General features: G+C 42.3%; 1 protein-coding gene across 1 annotated transcript in view; it reads left to right on the top strand.

Annotated features, from left to right (window-relative positions):
* Positions 1-22026, top strand: part of LOC309552619 (dynein axonemal heavy chain 3-like) — a 1537563-nt gene that overhangs the window by 71507 nt on the left and 1444030 nt on the right. The window lies entirely within an intron of this gene.

Here is a 22026-nt window from a genome sequence, read left to right as displayed (position 1 = left end):
TGTGAGATACATACACTTTCTTTTTGATCATATTTTCTATTCCGCTATTCAATTAAAACCTTTGGGGATCAATTAAATTGCGTGATAGTCTGTGTCGGTACGTGTGAGATCCACCTTTCCAAGTTTTTGGGGTTCATCTCATACTTCTGAAGATTTGAGGGTGCTGCCTGTTCCATACTCCTCCTCCTACTCCTCAACCATCCTTTTAGGGGTACAAACAATAGTAATTGGGGCCTAGTGTGGTGGTGTACGTGTGAGATACATACACTTTCTTTTTGATCATATTTTCTATTCCGCTATTCAATTAAAACCTTTGGGGATCAATTAAATTGCGTGATAGTCTGTGTCGGTACGTGTGAGATCCACCTTTCCAAGTTTTTGGGGTTCATCTCATACTTCTGAAGATTTGAGGGTGCTGCCTGTTCCATACTCCTCCTCCTACTCCTCAACCATCCTTTTAGGGGTAGAAACAATAGTAATTGGGGCCTAGTGTGGTGGTGTACGTGTGAGATACATACACTTTCTTTTTGATCATATTTTCTATTCCGCTATTCAATTAAAACCTTTGGGGATCAATTAAATTGCGTGATAGTCTGTGTCGGTACGTGTGAGATCCACCTTTCCAAGTTTTTGGGGTTCATCTCATACTTCTGAAGATTTGAGGGTGCTGCCTGTTCCATACTCCTCCTCCTACTGCTCAACCATCCTTTTAGGGGTACAAACAATAGTAATTGGGGCCTAGTGTGGTGGTGTACGTGTGAGATACATACACTTTCTTTTTGATCATATTTTCTATTCCGCTATTCAATTAAAACCTTTGGGGATCAATTAAATTGCGTGATAGTCTGTGTCGGTACGTGTGAGATCCACCTTTCCAAGTTTTTGGGGTTCATCTCATACTTCTGAAGATTTGAGGGTGCTGCCTGTTCCATACTCCTCCTCGTACTGCTCAACCATCCTTTTAGGGGTACAAACAATAGTAATTGGGGCCTAGTGTGGTGGTGTACGTGCGAGATACATACACTTTTTTTGATCATATTTCCTATTCCGCTATTCAATAAAAACCTTTGAGGATCAATTGAATTGCGGGATAGTCTGTGTCGGTACGTGTGAGATCCACCTTTCCAAGTTTTTGAGGTTCATCTCATACTTCTGAAGATTTGAGGGTGCTGTCTGTTCCATACTCCTCCTACTCCTCATCCATCCTTTTAGGGGTAGAAACAATAGTAATTGGGGCCTAGTGTGGTTTTGTACGTGCGAGATACATACACTTTCTTTTTGATCATATTTTCTATTCCGCTATTCAATTAAAACCTTTCTAGGGCAAGATCTTAAATTACAGAAATATGAGGAGACCGTCAAATAAGGGCCGTGGCCTGGGTCGTGGTGCTGCTGGTAGAGCTCCTGTTGCAAGGAGAGGACGTGGTCGATCTGTGCCAGCTACACGCACAAGTGAAACACCTTCCTCAAGTGTGAGTAGGCGACAGAACCTGCATCAGTATTTGGTAGGGCATCATACGCCCCTAGAAGTGATGAGGCCAGAACAAGTGGAGGCGATAGTAGATTGGTTTGCTGCTGACAGTGCCTCCAGTTCCTTCACATTGTCTCCCACCCAGTCTACTGCAGAAAGGTCACAGTTGGCACCTGCAGCCGATGTCCAACCGTCTTTCACCTCACCCCCTTGCAAATCAGGCAAGCAGTCTGAGCCCCAAGCCATACAGCAGTCTCTTCTTCTTTTTGATGACTCTGTCAGCAGGGTTTCCAAGGGCCATCCACCTAGCCCTGCCCCAGAAGTGGAAGAGATTGAGTGCAGCGATGCCCAACCACTTATTTCTCAAGATGAGTACATGCAAGGATCATCGCAGCATGTCTCCGATGATGACGAAACGCAGGTGCCAACTGCTTTGGCGTTCAGCATTGTGGAGACCGACAAGGAGGGCAGGGGTGAAGACTGGGTGGAAGATGATGTGGAGGACGATGAGGTCCTCGACCCCACATGGAATGAACGTCATGCAGGTGACCTGAGTAGTTTGGAGGAAGAGGCGGTGGTCGCACAGAGCCACCAGCACAGCAGAAGAGGGAGCAGGGTGCAGAAGCGGAGCGGCCGTGCCCTAGACACTACGCCCGCTACTGCCCAACGCAGCAAGGGAACGAGCGCACCAAAGTCAGCTCAAAGGAGTTCTCTAGCATGGAAGTTCTTTAGAAAATGTGCTGATGACAGGACACGAGTGGTTTGCACCCTGTGCAATCAGAGCTTGAAGCGAGGCATAAACCTTCTCAACCTGAGCACAACCTGCATGATCAGGCATCTAAGTGCAAAGCACGAGCTGCAGTGGAGTACACACCTTCAAAACCAAGAAACGTCTCTGGCTCATCCTGCTTCCTCTTCTGCTGCAGTCTCGGCCGCTCCAGCCACATCTGTAGTGATACCGGCACCTGCCACCCCGCAAACAGACGATCTGTCAGCAACACCACCACCTGGGTCACCAACAACCATCTCCACAATGTCCCGTGGAAGCGTTCAGCTTTCCATCTCCCAAACACTTGAGAGGAAGAGGAAGTACCCCCCTACCCACCCGCGATCCCTGGCCCTGAATGCCAGCATTTCAAAATTATTGGCCTTTGAAATGCTGTCATTCCGTCTGGTGGAGACGCACAGTTTTAAAAACCTTATGTCGGTGGCTGTCCCACAGTACGTCGTGCCCAGCCGCCACTACTTTTCCAGGCAAGCCATCCCTTCCCTGCACAACCAAGTGGGGGAAAAAATCAGGTGTGCACTGTGCAACGCCATCTGTGCCAAGGTCCACCTAACTACCGATACGTGGACCAGTAAGCACGGTCAGGGGCGTTATATCTCCCTAACGGCACACTGGGTAAATGCAGTGGCGGATGGGCCTGAGGCGGATAGCAATTTGGCGCATGTCCTTCCACCACCGAGGATTGCAGGGCGCTTCAGTTTGCCTCCTGTTCCTAACTCCTCCTACTCCGCTTCCTCATCCTCTACCGCCTCCTCATCCGGACAGCGTAACACCTTCACCACCAACTTCAGCACGGCCAGGGGTAAACGACAGCAGGCAGTTTTACAACTTGCCTGTTTGGGGGACAAACCACACACTGCGCAGGAGTTGTGGAGGAGCATGGAACAGCAGACAAATGAGTGGTTGCTGCCAGCGAGCCTCAAGCCCGGCCTGGTGGTGTGCGATAACGGGAGAAATCTCATAGCAGCTCTGGGCCTAGCCGGTTTGACGCACATCCCTTGCCTGGCGCATGTGCTGAATTTGGTGGTGCAGAGGTTCCTTAAAAACTACCCCGATATGTCAGAGCTGCTGCAGAAAGTGCGGGCCGTTTGTGCGCACTTTCGGCGTTCTCACCTTGCTGCTGCTCGCCTGGCAGCGCTGCAGCATAACTTCGGCCTTCCCTCTCACCGCCTCATATGTGACGTGCCCACAAGGTGGAACTCCACCTTGCACATGCTGGAAAGACTGTGCGAGCAGCAGCAGGCCATAGTGGAGTTTCAGCTGCAGCACGCACGCGTGAGTCGCTCTGCAGAACAGCACCACTTCACCACCAATAACTTGGCCTCCATGCGAGACCTGTGTGCCTTGTTGCGCTGTTTTGAGTACTCCACCAACGTGGCCAGTGGCAATGACGCCGTTCTCAGCTTAACTATCCCACTTCTATGCCTCCTTGAAAAAACAATTCGGGCGATGATGGAAGAGGATGTGGCACAGGATGAGGAGGAGGAGGAGGATGAAGAGGTAACATTTCCAAGGCTTTCAGGGCAGTCATTCGCAAGGGGCTCCGAGGGTGGGTTCCTGCACACACAAACGCCAGGGACACAATTGTCCAGCAGGGGCACAGTTCTGGAGGATGAGGAGGATGAGGAGGAGGAGGAGCTGGAGGAGGAGATGGAACCATGTTCACAGCAGGGTGGCACCCAGGCCAGCTCATGGCCATCACTGGTGCGTGGCTGGGGGGATACAGAGGACACGGACGATACACCTCCCACAGAGGACAGCCTTTCGTTGCCTCTGGGCAGCCTGGCACACATGAGCGATTACATGCTGCAGTGTCTCCACAACGACCGCCGAGTTGCCCACATTCTAACTTGTGCTGATTACTGGGTGGCCACGCTGCTGGATCCCCGTTACAAGGACAACGTACCGTCCTTAATTCACTCACTGGAGCGCGATCGCAAGATGCGCGAGTACAAGCGCACGCTGGTAGACGCCATGCTGCTGGCATTCCCATCTGACAGCGGGGCCGCAGTGGAAGCACAAGGCAGAGGAGGAGGAGGAGGAGGTCGCCAACGCAACCAGGGCACCGCCAGCATCTCAGAAGGCAGGGTTAGCATGGCCGAAATGTGGAAAAGCTTTGTCAGCACGCCACAACAAACAGCAGCACCAGCAGCTCAGATGGAACGTCTTAGCAGGAGGCAGCATTTTACCAACATGGTGGAGCAGTATGTGTGCACACGCCTACATGTAGTGAATGAAGGGTCTGCCCCCTTCAACTTCTGGGTCTCCAAATTGGGCACATGGCCTGAGCTTGCCCTTTACGCCTTGGAGGTGCTGGCGTGCCCTGCAGCCAGTGTATTATCTGAACGGGTATTTAGCACGGCTGGGGGCGTTATAACAGACAAGCGCAGCCACCTGTCCAGAGACAATGTGGACAAGCTCACGTTCATTAAAATGAACCAGGCATGGATCCCACGGGACTTTTCCGTACCTTGTGCAGAATAGCAATGGATACTGACCTTATCCACCCATTGTTCCATTTTTGCTCTTTCTCACTCTTTTGGGGTGTACCCTCATTTAAAATTTGTGAAAAGAAGCAGTGTTGGCTACCTCGTCCTCCTCCTCAGGGCCAGATTAACTTAGGGGCTATTGGAGCTGCAGCTCCAGGCCCCTACCTTTTATATAGGCCCCGGGTTGGCCATATTCACTGTTACCGCTCTTCTGTCACTTGTAAACACAGAAGTCTGGCTTCTATGCTCGCTTCCCCAGGCAGCACCCTCAGAACCTCCCCACACAGCGCGAAGGCCGGACAAGGAGGGACAGTTGCCGATGCATGGATGTGTTTATGGGCTTCAGAGACAGCATCCCATGTTGAATTAGGCATGCATGGCTGCACCCTTCCTCCTCTGGGTGCATGGCAAGGCACGGCCCTTAAGGCCCTTCAAAATCCTCAGCACCAAGCCCATGATGCTCTTAATCCGGCCCTGGTCCTCCTCCACCGCCGCTTCCACCTACACCACCCATAGGTGTGCGCAGCCTATTGCATTAAGGTGTGCACCCCAAAGTTGAAATACACATGCATGTGTTTGCCAACAGGGAGAGTAATGTATCAGGGCCATGTACCTGTAGGCAAAGAGAAATAGAGCAGAGCAGGTCCGAGGGAGATCTTTCCCATCTCCTCACTGGCAATGCTATGTGCCCTAGGTGATTAGGGTGTGCCCAGGCACACCCGGCACACCCTGTGCGCATGCCTATGTCACCGCCACATCCACCACCACCTCAACCTCCCTACTACTCCATATGGGCCTCGTCCTTCAGAGATGAAGAAGAACATTGTTTTATTTTTCTGTTTTTTTTGTTGTTTTAAGTTATTTCCCTATCCACATTTGTTTGCAGAGCACTTGCCATGCTCTTAATTACGTTTTGCTGCCATTTGCATCACTCTAGCCCTTTCCTTTGGTGTTTTAGAGCCATTTTAGTGCCTTAAAGTTCGGGTCCCCATTGACTTCAATGGGGTTCGGTGTCCGGGAAAAGTTCGGTAAAAGTCCGGGACACGGACCCGGACTTTTTTTTAAAGTTCGGCCGAACCCGTCGAACACGGACATCTAGGTGTCCGCTCAACCCTAATTACCACGCAATTGTCATTCAAAGTGCGACAGCGCTGAAAGCTGACAATTGGCCTGGGCAGGAAGGGGGTTTAAGTGCACAGTAGGCAAGTGGTTAAGGTGGAAGACACTGAAGTAAAATGAAGGCCCCTTTCACACAGGTGGACTGATTGGACCCTTTATTATCCTCTATGGAGCAGCAGATGTAAACAGGCATGTATCCATTTAAACCCGCCAACATCCAATGTGATCTGCTAAAAACAGATGGGTGGGGAACCCTTTCCCTATCAGTCTAGCAGATTGGATCAGATAGCAGTCGGATGTAAATAAACAAGCTTCCCATTTACATCTGACTGCCTATAGAGGAGAGCAGGCTGTGTCTGCGTCCACTCTGCATAAGCAGAGTAGACATGGACCAGCCAATCGCTTGCCCAGTGGGGATCAGCGGAGACTGCCCCGTGTGAGAGGGGCCTAAGACAAAGATCACAGACTTAAATTCTAAGTGTTTTATTGGTTTATGAATTTTGTGTACAGGGATGAGCCACAATCACTGTTTAAGTAATTTATTTTATTTATAATTCTTTGTTTGTATATGTTTGTTTGTATAAGGCGCTGCGCCATTTGCTTTATTTGGCCTAGTATGGTTTGTAGGAGGCTGCATACTTACTGCCAGCCCCCTTTACTGCTCAGCCAAGCTGCATGCCTGGATATGGGTTTGGTATTGACTTTCAGGAGTACCCCTTTTTTTGTGTGGGATCCATATTAAAAATGGTAAACCCTTATCTAGGATTAAGGTCTTGAATTGATTTTGAGGGGAAACTTACACAAAAAAGGCATTAAGCCCCCCTTGAAATTTCCCTTGAAGAAAAGTGGGAGTGCTTTAGGGACATATTAAACAATGTCATTCATCAGTGCATTTCACTGGGCAACAAAAACAAAAGAGCAAAAGTTAAACTTAGGTGGCTAAATAAAAAGGGAAGAAATAGTTTTATTGTAAAAAAATCTGTCTTTTAAAAAAATTATAGGACCGAAGGGTCACAATCAGCATTCCAAAACTGAAAAAGAATGCAATAACAATTGTAAGAGCATAATCAAGGCAGTTGAAGTGGTGTATAAGAGACAGATTGCTGAGAAGAGTACAAAAACACATTGTTCAAATAGTTTAATAGCAAAAAGGCTAGGTCAGAACATGTTGGGCTCAAAAAAGATGATCAGGGGAATTGGTCACAGGTGACAGGAACAAGGCAAATGTACATTCTTCTCCTCAGTTTACACAAACAAAAAAGGGTATAATAGACAAGGCAGTAATGTTAATAACCATGTATTGAATAAACCCATGTAAACAAGCCGCCTGTCATTCTCCTCTGTGTAAGAATAGTGATCATACGGTTATACTATGTAGGACCGTTGATCACTGTTCTTACACCTCAAGCCACAGCCAATCACAGTTAGAATCATGCCCCTAGGGACACACTTAACCACTTTATGACCGCCCACATTGACACTACTGCGGCAATGTGGCACAATCCCGTCCAGCGACGTAGACCTACTCCCCCTGTAGGCAGCACGCTCCCGCTGTTTTCAGTCACAGCGGGAGTCGGGCCAGGGGAGGAGTGGCGGCGATCGCTGCTGCTCTTCCCCGATCATCGGGGAATCGAGTTTGGAGATCCGCCCGCTTGTGTAAACAGAGCGGGCGGATCTCCTAAGTGACAGGCAGGGTCAGATAGCATGATTCAGCATAGCTGAACATGCGATCTGTCCTTGTGTCACTCAGTCACCTCCCCCACACACGTCAGTAAGCACCAGGCATACATTAACCCCTCCCTCTCCAATAAAATTAACCCCTTCCCTGCCAGTGTCATTTTTACAGTAACAGTGCATATTTATAGCACTGATTACTGTAGTAATGTCACTGGTACCCCCAAAAGTGTCAAAAATTTCAGTCAAGGGTTCGATCTGTCCGCCGCAATGTCGCAGTCCCGCAAAAAAAAATTGCAGATCGCCGCCATTAATCGTTAAAAAAAAAACACCAAAAATGACAGAAATCTTTCCCTTAGTTAGTAAACGCAATAACTTTTGTGCAAACCAATCAAAATACACGTATTGTGATTTTTTTTTACCAAACATAGGTAGCAGAAAACAAATTGGCCAAAATTTTTTAAAAAATTCGATTTTTACATTTTTTTTGGGGGGGGGGGGGGAATTTCATATAAAAAAATGTTAAAAATATTGTTATTTTTTCAAAATAAACGCTCTTTTTTTTTTATAGCGCAAAAAGTAAAAATCGCACAGGTGATCAAATACCAAAGCTCTGTTTGTGGGGAAAAAAGGACGTAAATTTTGTTTTGGGTACGGTGTCGCACAACCGCGCAATTGTCAGTTAAAGTCGCACAGCGCCGAATCGCAAAAAGTGGCCTGGACGTAAGACAGCAAAATCCTCCGGCGGTAAAGTGGTTAACCCCTCCCTCTCAAAAAAAGTTAACCCCTTTACTGCCAGTGTCATTTTACAGTAACAGTGCATATGTATAGCACTGATTACTGTAGTAATGTCACTGGTAACCCCAAAAGTGTCAAAAATGTCAGTCAAGGGTCCGATCTGTCCGCCGCAATGTCGCAGTCCCGCAAAAAAATCGCAGATCGCCGCCATTACGCTTTAAAAAAAAACAACAAAAATGACAAAAGTCTTTCCCTTAGTTAGTAAACGCAATAACTTTTGCGCAAACCAATCAAAATACGCTTTTTGCGATTTTTTTACCAAACATATGTAGCAAAAAACAAATTGGCCTAAAATGTTAAAAAATTTAGATTTTTACATTTTTTGGGGGGGAATTTCATATAAAAAAATTTGAAAAATATTGTTATTTTTGCAAAATTGACGCTCTTTTTTTGTTTATAGCGCATGATCAAAAAATCGCACAGGTGATCAAATACCACCAAAAGAAAGCTCTGTTTTTGGATAAAAAAGAACGTCAAATTTGTTTAGGTACAGCGTCGCACGACCGCGCAATTGTCCGTTAAAGTCACGCAGTGCCGAATTGCAAAATAGGCCCTGGTCAGGAAGGGGGTAAAATCTTCCGGGGCTTAAGTGGTTAAAACTGCTTTTTTGATCAGCCCTTACTAGCACATTATTTAGGAATATGGCTTCTCTCTTTCATTCATTTCATGGGATAATCTTGCTAGTCTAAAGGTTGTAAAGTCAGTAATTATGCACACTCTATATACTATAAGCATTTCTAAAAAGAGATATGGAGGTACCATGAGGGTCCAACAATTCACCCTCATGGTACCTCCATATCTCTTTTTAGAAATGCTTATAGTATATAGAGTGTGCATAATTAATGACTTTTTACAACCTTTAGACTAACAAGATTATCCCAAGGAGTTTTCTAGAGCTTTAACTCTAACATGTAACCTACTGCATAATTTACTGTTAAAGACAGACAAACAAAATTAATTCTAAATTAATTCTAAAATCGCGCCGTCACTTGCGTCATCCACTGTCCGTACTGTAGCCGGACAGAGGTGTTTACAGCGGGCTCTCTTGTCAATGTCTCCTAGCAACTTTTGTATGTAAGTGCACTACCTTATTTTAAATAAAATATCGGGGGTAATGCACCATTGTCTGCCTTATTTGCATCTTTCCCACAGTACCTTGTGGAGCCAATAAGAAAAGCGGACCTACATTGTTGCGGAGGTTGTCAAAGATGACCGGCCATCTAAGAGAATCTCAACCCAGGGTGATTTTCCCAATGCATAATTTGCACCGTTTGGTAAGAGGCCCATTAGTGTCATCACACAAAGTGGGAGTGCGGTGGAGGATTTCTCTCTTTCAGCTGGCCTTATTTGAGAATAACTGCATACACGCTGTTATTATCTGGTAAGGAGTTAAGCCTGATGGTGGTGGGAGTCACTTATCAACACGGCTGATTATCACCAGGAGTTGATTTCCAGCATCACAATATAATTTTTCGTCACTTGAGTCACAGGGTGAAGATTATTCAATATATTGGACTATTTGTGGATTTTTATTGATTTTTTAATCACTTTTCGCTATTATTGGGACATTCATCAGTCTTATATTTATTTCATTTTAGATGTGATTATGTGCATTGAAATTCATTGTTTCTATCGTGGTAATTCACTTGAGTCACAAACTCCATTTCATTTTGTTTAGCGCACCCATTTTTTCAACAATTCTAAAATGTATTAAAGATGCAGAAAAGATTTTAACTTTAGTACCGTCTAAATATTGGACCTGCTAAGGTTTTAATTTTCAAGCATTCGATAATTAAGAAAGTTTATACATTTTACATTAGATTACATGAACAATTTAATACATGATGCACAAAGGTATATTCATGATCAACTATATTTAGGTAGGCTTTGATGTGTTGAAAGGTAAAAACCTTGATACTTATAAAGGGAGCATAACTACCAGTAATTTAGCTTTCATCCCAATGTTGCTGTAATGCATCAGAGAACATTACTTTATTTTGTTTGACCAATGTGTATTGATTTAATAAAGTAAAAAGGCAACCAATAGGAATACATTTTCCCCAGTCTTACTAAAGCATTTCATATATGAGTGGCTACTATTGGGTACTGCATTAAACATTTAATATTCCCACTGCAATTCCTTAATAAATAATGGCATTTGTGCTTTTTTAATGTCAATAATGCTTAAAAATACATGCTATGTAGGAGCAATTTAGCAGAAAATTATTTTTAGGATATTTACTTTCTTTTTAGTGTTAGAATTTGGAGTTCAAGAATTCTCAATTCAGGCTTTAGCTGTTGAACCATTTTCTAGCAGTTTGAGATCAGCGCCCTTTCAGCATTCATGGAAAGACATACAACAGGCATGTGTACAATGAAGGTTCACAAAAGGTTAAGAGAAGAATATATGAGCTTCTGCAATGGTGTTTATATCGAATAGCAAGAGCAGAGCCAGCGAAATTGCTCTCTTTTTCAATGAATAAGAAAGAAGATTGTGGATTGAAAATCCATTTAATTTGTTAGCACAAAAGTTAAGCTAGCCCCTAGACAGTTATAACTTTCTTTTTAGCACACCTTTTTAACTTTTTCTTGATAGCAGCAATTCAGTCAAGTTGCCTATTTATTTTATTTTTTCTCTAGAAAAAAAAATTTAAAGTACACTGAAAATTTGGCACTTTATCCTTGACTTATGGCATTATTATTGCACTCCTGCCCAGCTAGCATCACTGCATGGACGCTTGTTTATTTTTCAGAAGACAAATGTGGAAAGTACGTGTTTAGCAGCCCATTGAACTGGCTGTAACGTGGTCTACAGATTTTATTGTCAACAGATCTGTAGTCTGTTTTCTGTTAAATAGATGTAATAAATGATACTGCTCCTGTTGTGATATATAGGATGTAGTTTATTTTACCACATTAACTATATGTATCATTAGAAATGTAACATTTCTGTAATACTTTTACTATTAACTATACTATTAAACGTGTATTATTTTAGGATATGTGCAAATTTGTTAGTTTAAAAAGAACTTGGTTGATAAGATTCTCACAGTAAGATGTAAGTACATAGTAAAATAACATTTGTTTTATATTTCAAGATCATTTCAATAGTTTCAATCAGACTAACCATTAATAATCCAATATTTACTAGCTATGATAACCATTTTACATTAAAAAAGTTACTTTTGCTGCTCGGAATGTCAACTGGCTGCACACCTTTTCACTGCTACCAAACTGATGATTGCTAGGGCTTGGACATCCCTTGCTCTCAGCTTTGAGGCATTAAAACACTGTATAAGTAATAACAATCAAACGTTGACACCTATTTTGGTGAATTCCCATGACAAATTTCTCAGAATTAGGTGCCCATGGATCGAATACACTCATCCTTCCAGTTTTGGCCATCTCCTCTTGACAATTTTATTTCCTGACTACCGAGACCTCTGGGGACTTCTCTCGTCCCTTCCTTTTTTCTCTTCCCCTCTTCTTCTCTTTAGACTTGACAGCTTGGTATCTCTCTTTTCAAGCAGTCTCTAGTGAGCTTAGCTCCTCCCCCTCAGAGTGGCCCTTACATCTTCTTCACGCTTGTGCTGTATTTGATTTTGTTTGCATCCACTATAGAACTGAAGTTTTAAAAGGATGAGAGCTTGTACAAACTTTTTTGGGGGCTCAACACTCCCCCTTCATCAGGGCTAAAAACAGGATGATGCAGGCACTTGGATTGGAAAGAATATAGAACTGGACACAACTGCCTTTTGTTTGATGTACTGTTTTCAAATTTCTTGTATATTTTAAAATTAATCCTTTTTGGCTGTTTTTCTGTGCATAATGTAACTACAATACACATTTTATATTATGCCTTTATCTTTGTCTTGATTGGTAAGCTGCACTTGTATACCACAATAACTGCCAATAAAACCTGTTGTTAAAAAAAAAAAGTGACTTTTGCACTTTATGGTAAAGTATATGTTTATCATGGATGTTGGCTGTAAGACTTCTTAAGGGACCCTTGCCCTAGAAACTGGTATGGTCTTTCAATTATGCCCTCCTCGTGTAACTGCTATCTTATGTTGAAAAATTGGTAAAGAAAGGGGGGCTATGCCGGTGCTGGACAAATCCCACTAACAGAGACACCATTAACACAATTTAGATAAAACATTTATTTTATTCATGACCAAAGATAAAATACCACATATATTAGCAGTACATTAGAAAATACAAAATACTGTATTTTCTGGCGTATAAGACTACTTTTGAACCTCAAAAAAATCCCCCAAAAATGGGGGGTCGTCTTATACGCCGAGTATAATATCTCCAAGGTAACCTAAGTATAAGTATTACTGGTAGATGAAAATTAGGGGGGTCGTCTTATATGCCCAGTCGTCTTATACGCCGGAAAATACGGTACATAAATGACCAATGGCCCCTTTCTGAATAAAATAAATGCTTTTATCTAAATTGTGTTAATGGTGTCATTGTTAGAGGGATTTGTCCAGCACTGGTATAGCCCCCCTTTCTTTACCAATTTTTCAACACAATTCTTTTGGGGTGATGGTGCAGGACTGGATGTTTTGGATGTAGTTTTGTTCTAACTGCTATCTTAAATTGAGCAAGTCACAAATAAAAAAAATTATGAAAGCTTAACCCCAGCTCATGAAAAAAAAAATATAACTAGTCTTGCACTAGTAAAAATGAAAAACCTGCTCTTACTACAACACTCACTTCCTTTTTTGGCACTATCACATACTTACACATCTGTGATTTAATACCATTCAGCCCACTTTGTTTGCATTCAGGACATCAAGGACATATATCATCAAGCTTTCCTGGGCTTACAGGAGAAATCTGCAGAGAGCAGCACCCTTTCCTTACATAGAAATTGAACCCTTTGGAAAAGTGCTAGAAAACAAAACATAATGCAAACATATTGCAAACATTACAAAATAACTCATAATATGTGTCCATTGAATATTCACTATACATTCTCTTTAATCTAATTATAGGTTTTAGATAAGAACCAAAAAAAATATACATAAACCAGTATTGCCTAATACCAGAGCAAGAAAAATGAACCCTATTGTGTCATATGATTGTTACATAGGGGTTTATTTACTAAAGCTAAAGTGTGTAAAATCAGTCACACTTCTGCAGAGAAACCAATCAGCTTCTAATCTTAGCTTGTTCAGTTAAGCTTTGGCAATAAAACCTGGAAGCTGATTGGTTTTTATGCAGAAGTGTGACTGATTTTGCACTCTCCAGCTTTAGTAAAATAAACCCCATAGTTACTACACAAATCTGATAATTTAGATTGCAGTTTATTTATTTTTTTTAGTTATTAAACAATGAGTGTAGGTATTGCAAGTTATCAGGCATTGCATGCATTGGAAATGGGATAAATTAAATGACTACTCATAGCTGCATCCATCAGACTTGCATTTACATGACTAAAAATTTAAATGAGAGTTTTTCATTTTCTGAATTTTCTCCTTTTTTTAACTTTTAAGCTGTATTGGGTTTATGTTTCTTTCAAGAGTTGCAAGTGATTACTCATAATGAGCATCAAGCTCCTTTGAAATAGATTTTTCTGAGATAAAGCAGACTGCTTTTCATTTTAATAGTGACTACAAAAATTAAACACCTCATTAATCAACCAGATTCCTATTAAATATCACAGAATACAAGCACAATAAACAGTTATCCAGGCAAAATCAGATAGGGATAAAGTTCTTTGATTTAATAGCTTTGTAACATAACTTTCAGGTGAAAACCCAATTATACAAAAATTAACAAAGTAAATACTATCATTATATTAGAGCCTGGCTCATAGATGATTTTGCTTTTCTGCCATCCAGAGATAAAAACAGCCGTGCAATCTCTCCCAATCAGTCTATCACCAGTTTTACATGTTATTCCCCACACCCTAATCCGGGTATGTATGGATTAACTGTATAATATGATCTTAAATACAAAACATTTACAATATTTGCTTCAGTAAACATAGTGTTGCCTAGTACTGTTTCTCAGTTCCAGTCTTGCCGTACTCTGCAAGGGTCATGTTTTTGGTTTTCACTTCAAATGAAACAGCCAAGGTAATAACTGTGATAGAAATAAAATGGAGAATTGAAGATTTAGAAAAACATAAAAACATAATCAACTACTGATAATAGGAAAATGTGGCATAGTATTGCTGAAATTCATTGGCTTTCCAAACTTTGATGCTGTAAAGGAGGAGGTTAGGGAAATTAGACACTGGGTTTTTATTGTATTTTAGAAGTGTCATATGAATTGTTGTGCAAGGCAAAGCAAGAGTATCACATTTATAAAGTCCCCCTCCCTTACCCATCATTACAGACTCACCTTCATTCCTCCATTCCTACATACTGTCTCTTTGTAACAGCACTGTTGTCAGTTGATCGGCTCATTGAAGTCACATAGGTTAAAAATAAAAAAAATTAAAAACATCACAAGTCCATCTAGTTCAACTAACAGAAAAAAAATAACTAAATAGAAAACCTCCATATACACAATTGTATATCTACAATTAATCCAGACAAAGACACTGCAGCTTGGCATTGCATGCTATTATTTAGTCTATGATCTACCGGAACACCAAGATCCTGACTCTTCCAGGTATTTTACTCCTAGAATGTATGATGCATGCAGGTTTTAAGCCACAAGTGTATAATTTTACATTTAACAACAACAAGCCTCGTTTGCCACATAGTTGCGCAATTAAATATTGTGTTGAGGTTGGCTTGTAGGTTGGAGATATCCCGAAAGGACTTTGTGCACAACCACTTTATGATTTGTTCTTTAGATTGGACACACATCACACATGGTATGTTTAATGAAAAATAAAAAACCACTGCCCCATTTCAGTTTTGTGTCTTTTGTTTTGCACTAGCACTTATGCACTTTATTATCGCACTTTTTAAAGGCACAGGGTATGTGTGTTTCTTCACTACAAATAGTCTCTGAAAACTATGAGTCACATGTGCACTTTATAAATTATATCTATTTATTTAATATCAAGCACTTTCAACATTTTTACGGTATTTATTCACCAAGTGTATTTTTTAACACGGTAGCGCCGTTCACAACCCCACTAGCACATATTTCATGCTATTATTTAGTCTATGATCTACCGGAACACCAAGATCCTGACTCTTCCAGGTATTTTACTCCTAGAATGTATGATGCATGCAGGTTTTAAGCCACAAGTGTATAATTTTACATTTAACAACAACAAGCCTCGTTTGCCACATAGTTGCGCAATTAAATATTGTGTTGAGGTTGGCTTGTAGGTTGGAGATATCCCGAAAGGACTTTATTCCACTGCATAGTTTGTGAGCAGTGCCATGCCATGCTGACTGAGATTTCCCATAGACGCCAATAGGCACTGAAAGCTGAAAATTGGTCTAGGCAGTAAGGGGGTGAAAGTGCCCTTTATTTAAGTGGATAAGGGGAACCCTATGACATAATTTAGAAAAAAAATATGGTGCGGGGTCCCCCCCCCCAAAATCCATACCAGGCTCTTTAGGGTTTGTTACAGATTTTAAGACGAACTGCACGCCAAAATTGAAAATAAAAACGGCGTGGGGTCCCCCCAAAATCCATACCAGACCCTTATCCGAGCAAGCAGCCTGGCTGGCCAGGATGGGGGGGGATTGAGTGCCCCCCTCCTGAACCATACCAGGCCGCTTGCCCTCAACATGGGGAGTTTATATTTAACATAAGCCTTTCTAAAATTGCTACATGCTTCCATATATTTTGCTAATATTTTATTATTTCAAGTTGTTAGATAAGCAAGAATTCTACCTCTTAGAACTGCTTTTGCAGTTTCTCAGAAGAAGATTGGGTCTGATGTATGTTCTGCATGGCATGGTATATATTCTGACCACGACATCTGGAGGCATGACAGAAATGCTTCATCGGCAGACATGGTGGGAACCTCCGAATAACTGGGGGTCCCCCAGGCAAAAACCCACAAGGGTCATGGATACAGGGGTATTATCAGAAGTTCCCAAAATCTCTATTTTCACATTTTAAATTTTGGTAAGCAGTAATCATTGCACTAAAAATTATTCCAATCTGGAAAATGTCTGATGCGGGTGTGAAAAATGTGTAAACTCATGTTCCAAGGAATGATAAAATCTCCTGCCAGTCTACCAGACTTTCTCCTATGAGCAAAGTTAACAGCTAGGTTGTGGGCTGAGGTTGGTATCTGTAAAGTAAGTCATCTGTCCACTTGCAGGGAAAGCACATCTTTGAAGTCTCCTCCAAGGATTGTGTTTCCATTGGGTATACTGGACAGAAGTCTCTAAAAAAGATCTTGAAAAATAATTAATTACTTTGATTGGGGTCATAGATGTTAAGAAATGATAGTTCTTAGTGCCCTACTTCCAGACTAACAGTGGCCCAGTGCCCTTCAGCTTGGTCTGCCTGTTGAGTAATTACTAGAATGTTACATTTTTATTTATTATAGTAATTACTACTGCTTTCCCTTCAGCAGATTAGGGCTCAAAGGATGGTGCCTACCCATGATTTTTGAAGGAGATTGTTTAAGGTGGGCTTCTCAGAGAAGGGTGATATCTGATTTAGGATTCTACAGATAGCACTTTTGAATAGGGATAGGCTGAACACCCAGGAGCAGTGATTTTAATTCTGCCTAATGTGCAACATTAAAAAAAGAAAAATTCATTTAAATATAGTGCCTGGGGAGTTCCCTTAGTCTGCTTGTAAAGTGGCACATCTGTCCCCCCCAAAATCCATACCAGACCCTTATCCAGGCATGCAGCCTAGCAGGTCAGGAAATGGGGGGCGAGCGAGCAGCCCCCCCCTCCTGGACCATACCATGCCGCTTGCCCCCAACATGGGGAGGATGCTTTGGGGTGCCATGTTGATGGGGACAAGGGCCTCTTCTTGATAACCCTGGGCTGTGGTTGTTGGGGTCTCTACGGGTGAAAGGCTTTTCAGAATCTGGAAGCCCCTTTTAACAAGGGGGCCCCCAGATCCCGGCCCCCCTCGGGGGCCCAGTTATTGGTGGTGAAGTGGTGCTGTTCCGCAGAGCGACTCACGCGTGCGTGCTGCAGCTGAAACTCCACTATGGCCTGCTGCTGCTCGCACAGTCTTGCCAGCATGTGCAGGGTGGAGTTCCACCTTGTGGGCACGTCACATATGAGGCATTGAGTGGGAAAGCCGAAGTTACGCTGCAGCGCTGACAGGCGAGCAGAAGCAGGATGGGAACGCCGAAAGTGCGCACAGGCGGCCCGCACTTTCTGCAGCAGCTCTGACATATCGGGGTAATTTTTAAGGAACCTCTGCACCACCAAATTCAGCACATGCGCCAGGCAAGGGATGTGCGTCAAACTGGCTAGGCCCAGAGCTGCTATGAGATTTTGCCCGTTATCGCACGCCACCATGCCGGGCTTGAGGCTCGCTGGCACCAACAACTCATCGGTCTGCTGTTCCATGCTCCTCCACAACTCATGCGCGCTGTGGGATTTTTCCCCCAAACATGCAAGTTTTAAAACTGCCTGCTGTCGTTTACCCCTAGCTTTGCTAAATTTGGTGGTAAAGGTGTTACGCTGACCGGATGAGGAAGCAGTAGAGGATGAGGAAGCAGGGTAGGAGGAGTTAGGAACAGGATGTAAACTGAAGCGCCCTGCAATCCTCGGTGGTGGAAGGAGATGCGCCAAACAAATTTAAAAGGTGTATCTCACACGTACCAATACAGACTATGCCGCAATTTAATTTTTTTTACCCCAAAAGGGGGTAGATTGAATAGCGGAATAGAAAATATGATATAAAAGGTGTATCTCAGATGTACAAACACAGACTATGCCGCAATTTAATTTTTTTTACCCCAAAAGGGTGTATATTGAATAGCGGAATAGAAAAAAATTTATAAAATGGTGTATCTCACATGTACAAACCCAGACTGGGCCCCGATTACAATTTTTTGTACCCTAAAGGCAGGATGAGGAGTAGGAGGAGTTTGGAACAGGAGGCAAACTGAAGCACCCTGCAATCCTCAGCGGTGGAAGATGCACCCCAAAAATTTGGAAGGTGTATCTCACACGTACCGATACAGACTATGCTGCAATTTAATTCTTTTTACCCCAAAGGGTGTAGATTGAATAGCGGAATAGAAAATATGATATCAAAAGGTGTATCAATCTCACACGTACAGACCCAGACTAGGCCCCGATTACAATTTTTTGTACCCTAAAGGCAGGATGAGGAGTAGGAGGAGTTTGGAACAGGAGGCAAACCGAAGCACCCTGCAATCCTCGGCGGTGGAAGATGCGCCCCAAAAATTTGGAAGGTGTATCTCACACGTACCGATACAGACTATGCCGCAATTTAATTCTTTTTACCCCAAAGGGTGTAGATTGAATAGCGGAATAGAAAATATGATATAAAAAGGTGTATCTCACACGTACAGACCCAGACTAGGCCCCTATTACAATTTTTTGTACCCTAAAGGCAGGATGAGGAGTAGGAGGAGTTCGGAACAGGAGGCAAACTGAAGCACCCTGCAATCCTCGGCGGTGGAAGATGCGCCCCAAAAATTTGGAAGGTGTATCTCACACGTACCGATACAGACTATGCCGCAATACAATTCTTTTTACCCCAAAGGGTGTAGATTGAATAGCGGAATAGAAAATATGATATAAAAAGGTGTATCTCACAAGTACAAACCCAGACTAGGCCCCGATTACACTTTTTTGTACCCTAAAGGCAGGATGAGGAGTAGGAGGAGTTCGGAACAGGAGGCAAACTGAAGCACCCTGCAATCCTCGGTGGTGGAAGATGCGCCCCAAAAATTTGGAAGGTGTATCTCACACGTACCGATACAGACTATGCCGCAATTTAATTCTTTTTACCCCAAAGGGTGTAGATTGAATAGCGGAATAGAAAATATGATATAAAAAGGTGTATCTCACACGTACAGACCCAGACTAGGCCCCAATTACAATTTTTTGTACCCTAAAGGCAGGATGAGGAGTAGGAGGAGTTCGGAACAGGAGGCAAACTGAAGCACCCTGCAATCCTCGGCGGTGGAAGATGCGCCCCAAAAATTTGGAAGGTGTATCTCACACGTACCGATACAGACTATGCCGCAATTTAATTTTTTTACCCCAAAAGGGTGTAGATTGAATAGCGGAATAGAAAATATGATATAAAATTGGTGATTTTTCAATAGCACATGTGAACACAGCAGTGTCTTATGTTTTATGTCACGGTCAGCTCTGCAGCAGGCTATGAAGGGAAAAAAAAAATTCAACTTTAACTTTGTAATTTTCTAATAGCAGATTAGTACAGACTATGCCACAATTTATTTTTCTTAACCCAAAATGGTGTATATTGAATAGTGGAATAGAAAAAGTATATAAAATTGAAAATCACTCAATAGCACATGTGAACACAGCAGTGTCTTATGTCACGGTCAGCTCAGCAGCAAGCAGGCTATGAAGGGGAAAAAAAAAATTCCCCTTTAACTTTGTAATTTTTAAATAGCAGATTAGAACAGTAATCTGTAGTAAAATATAGCTGAACGCTGCACACAACAGACTGATAAAAATATATTTTTTTCTCCCTCCTCCTCCTCCTCAGTGGGCTCAAGTGAGGGCAAAAAGATTGTTCACTGCACCACCCCCCACACTGCAAAATCGATGTAGATTGCTAACGGACGATTGTTCCCTGCCTAATCTCTCCAGCCTGTCCCTAAAATGCTCAAATAACTTTCCCTGCCTACACTCCGACCTGTCCCTGCATTCTTTTCGGGCACAATTTTTCACTGTCTGTCCCTAATCAGCAGCCAGCACGTATGATGTGTGCTCTCTCCCTACACTACAGCAGAATGACGCACCGCGCTGTGTCTCTCGAACTTATAAAGGCATGGGTCACATGCTTCAGATGGCCAATCACAGCTACTAATACATTAGTAGGCATGGCTGGGATGGCTTAAGGCACACCAGTTAAACGCTTGTTGATTGGCTGTTGAAAGCCCGCCATTAAAAGTGCGCCATTACATACAAAACAGGAAATAAAATGACCGAACACGGATTTTAAACCCGAACATAAAGTAAAGTTTTCGGGTCCGTGTCCGGGTAGCAAAAATCCAATTATCCGGTACGAACCCGAATAATACAGTCCGTGTTCGCTCAACACTATTTAAGATACCATAGACACTTTGGAGGAGATTTACTTAAACTGGTGCACACAGAACCTGGTGCAGCTGTACATAGTAACCAATCAGCTTCTAACTTCAGCTTGTTCAATTAAGCTTGGAAAATAAAACCTAGAAGCTGATTGGTTACTTTGCACAACTGCACCAGTTAGTAAATCTTCCCCTTTGTGACTAGATAGAATGTTTACTGAAGACAAGCCAGCTACAAGCAACTAGAGTTTTTGTTTCCTCCAACATGCTGCACAAGGCCAGTATAGTGCACTAAAGATGCTCCTTTAAGCAGCTTTAGTGTCCTATACTGGCTTTGTGCAGTGCTGCAGAACAACTCTGATGTGCCAGGACTATTTGCCTAGCAACACTATGTATAACGAGGAAGGGAAAGAAAGTAGATGAGGCAAAAACTTCCAAAGAAAAGTAAAACATTTGATCGTTTACAGAAGACTTACAGAGAACTATGGGATAGCTAAAGACAGCACAGCATTGGTTGTATGCAATTTGTTTGACTAAAACTTGCAACAGAGCTTATAATGGGAAATGAGTCACTGCAATGAGTCAGGGCTGGTCAGTTATCCACTTATGTGTATATATTTCAGTTTTAGTTATGGAACCTGTAAATAAAAAGATTTTTTTCAATCATCTGTAAAGCGAGAGAAAAATATATCTGCTAGTTCAAAAAGATGATGCTACAGCTTAACCTTCCTAGCGGTATTCCCGAGTGTGACTCGGGGTTAGATTTTAGAGCCAAAAGCGGTAACCCCGAGCCACACTCGGGGTAGCGCTAGGAAGATCGCTGGATGCTGGAAGAGGTTTTACTTACCTTTTCTCCAGGATCCAGCGATGTATGCGGGCGGTATGCGGCGGCGGAGCTTCCTCCCGATCGTCTGCGAGCCCCGGCTTCCGTCTCCGGCGACGTGACGTCCGCCGGGGGGTGGAACCGGCGGCAAATTCAAATGTAAAACACACCAAACACACTGATACCATTCAAAATAAAATAAAATCACATTACATTGCCCCCCAGTGCCCTTTCCTGCAGTTTTACTGTACTTTTTATGTAAATATATGTATACATATATACATATATATATATACATATACATATATATATATATATATACATATATATGTATATATGTATATATATATATATATATACACACACACGTATATATATATATATATATATACACACACACGTATATATATATATATATATATATATATACACATAATTCTTGTGAATGAGCAGCCCAAACCAACTGTATACATTATATATATATATATATATATATATATATATATAATATATGTATACATAATCTATGTATACATACATACATATATATATATATATATATATATATATATATATATATATATATATATATATATATATAATATATATAATAAATGTATACAGTTGGTTTGGGCTGCTCATTCACAAGAATTACATGCAAAATAATGGTACCGCTTTCAGCACCTAAAATCCAAAAGA

This window comes from Pelophylax lessonae, assembly GCF_965119305.1.
Source record: "Pelophylax lessonae genome assembly, chromosome: 4".
NCBI lineage: Eukaryota > Metazoa > Chordata > Amphibia > Anura > Ranidae > Pelophylax > Pelophylax lessonae.
This window is presented reverse-complemented; position numbering and strand designations above follow the sequence as displayed.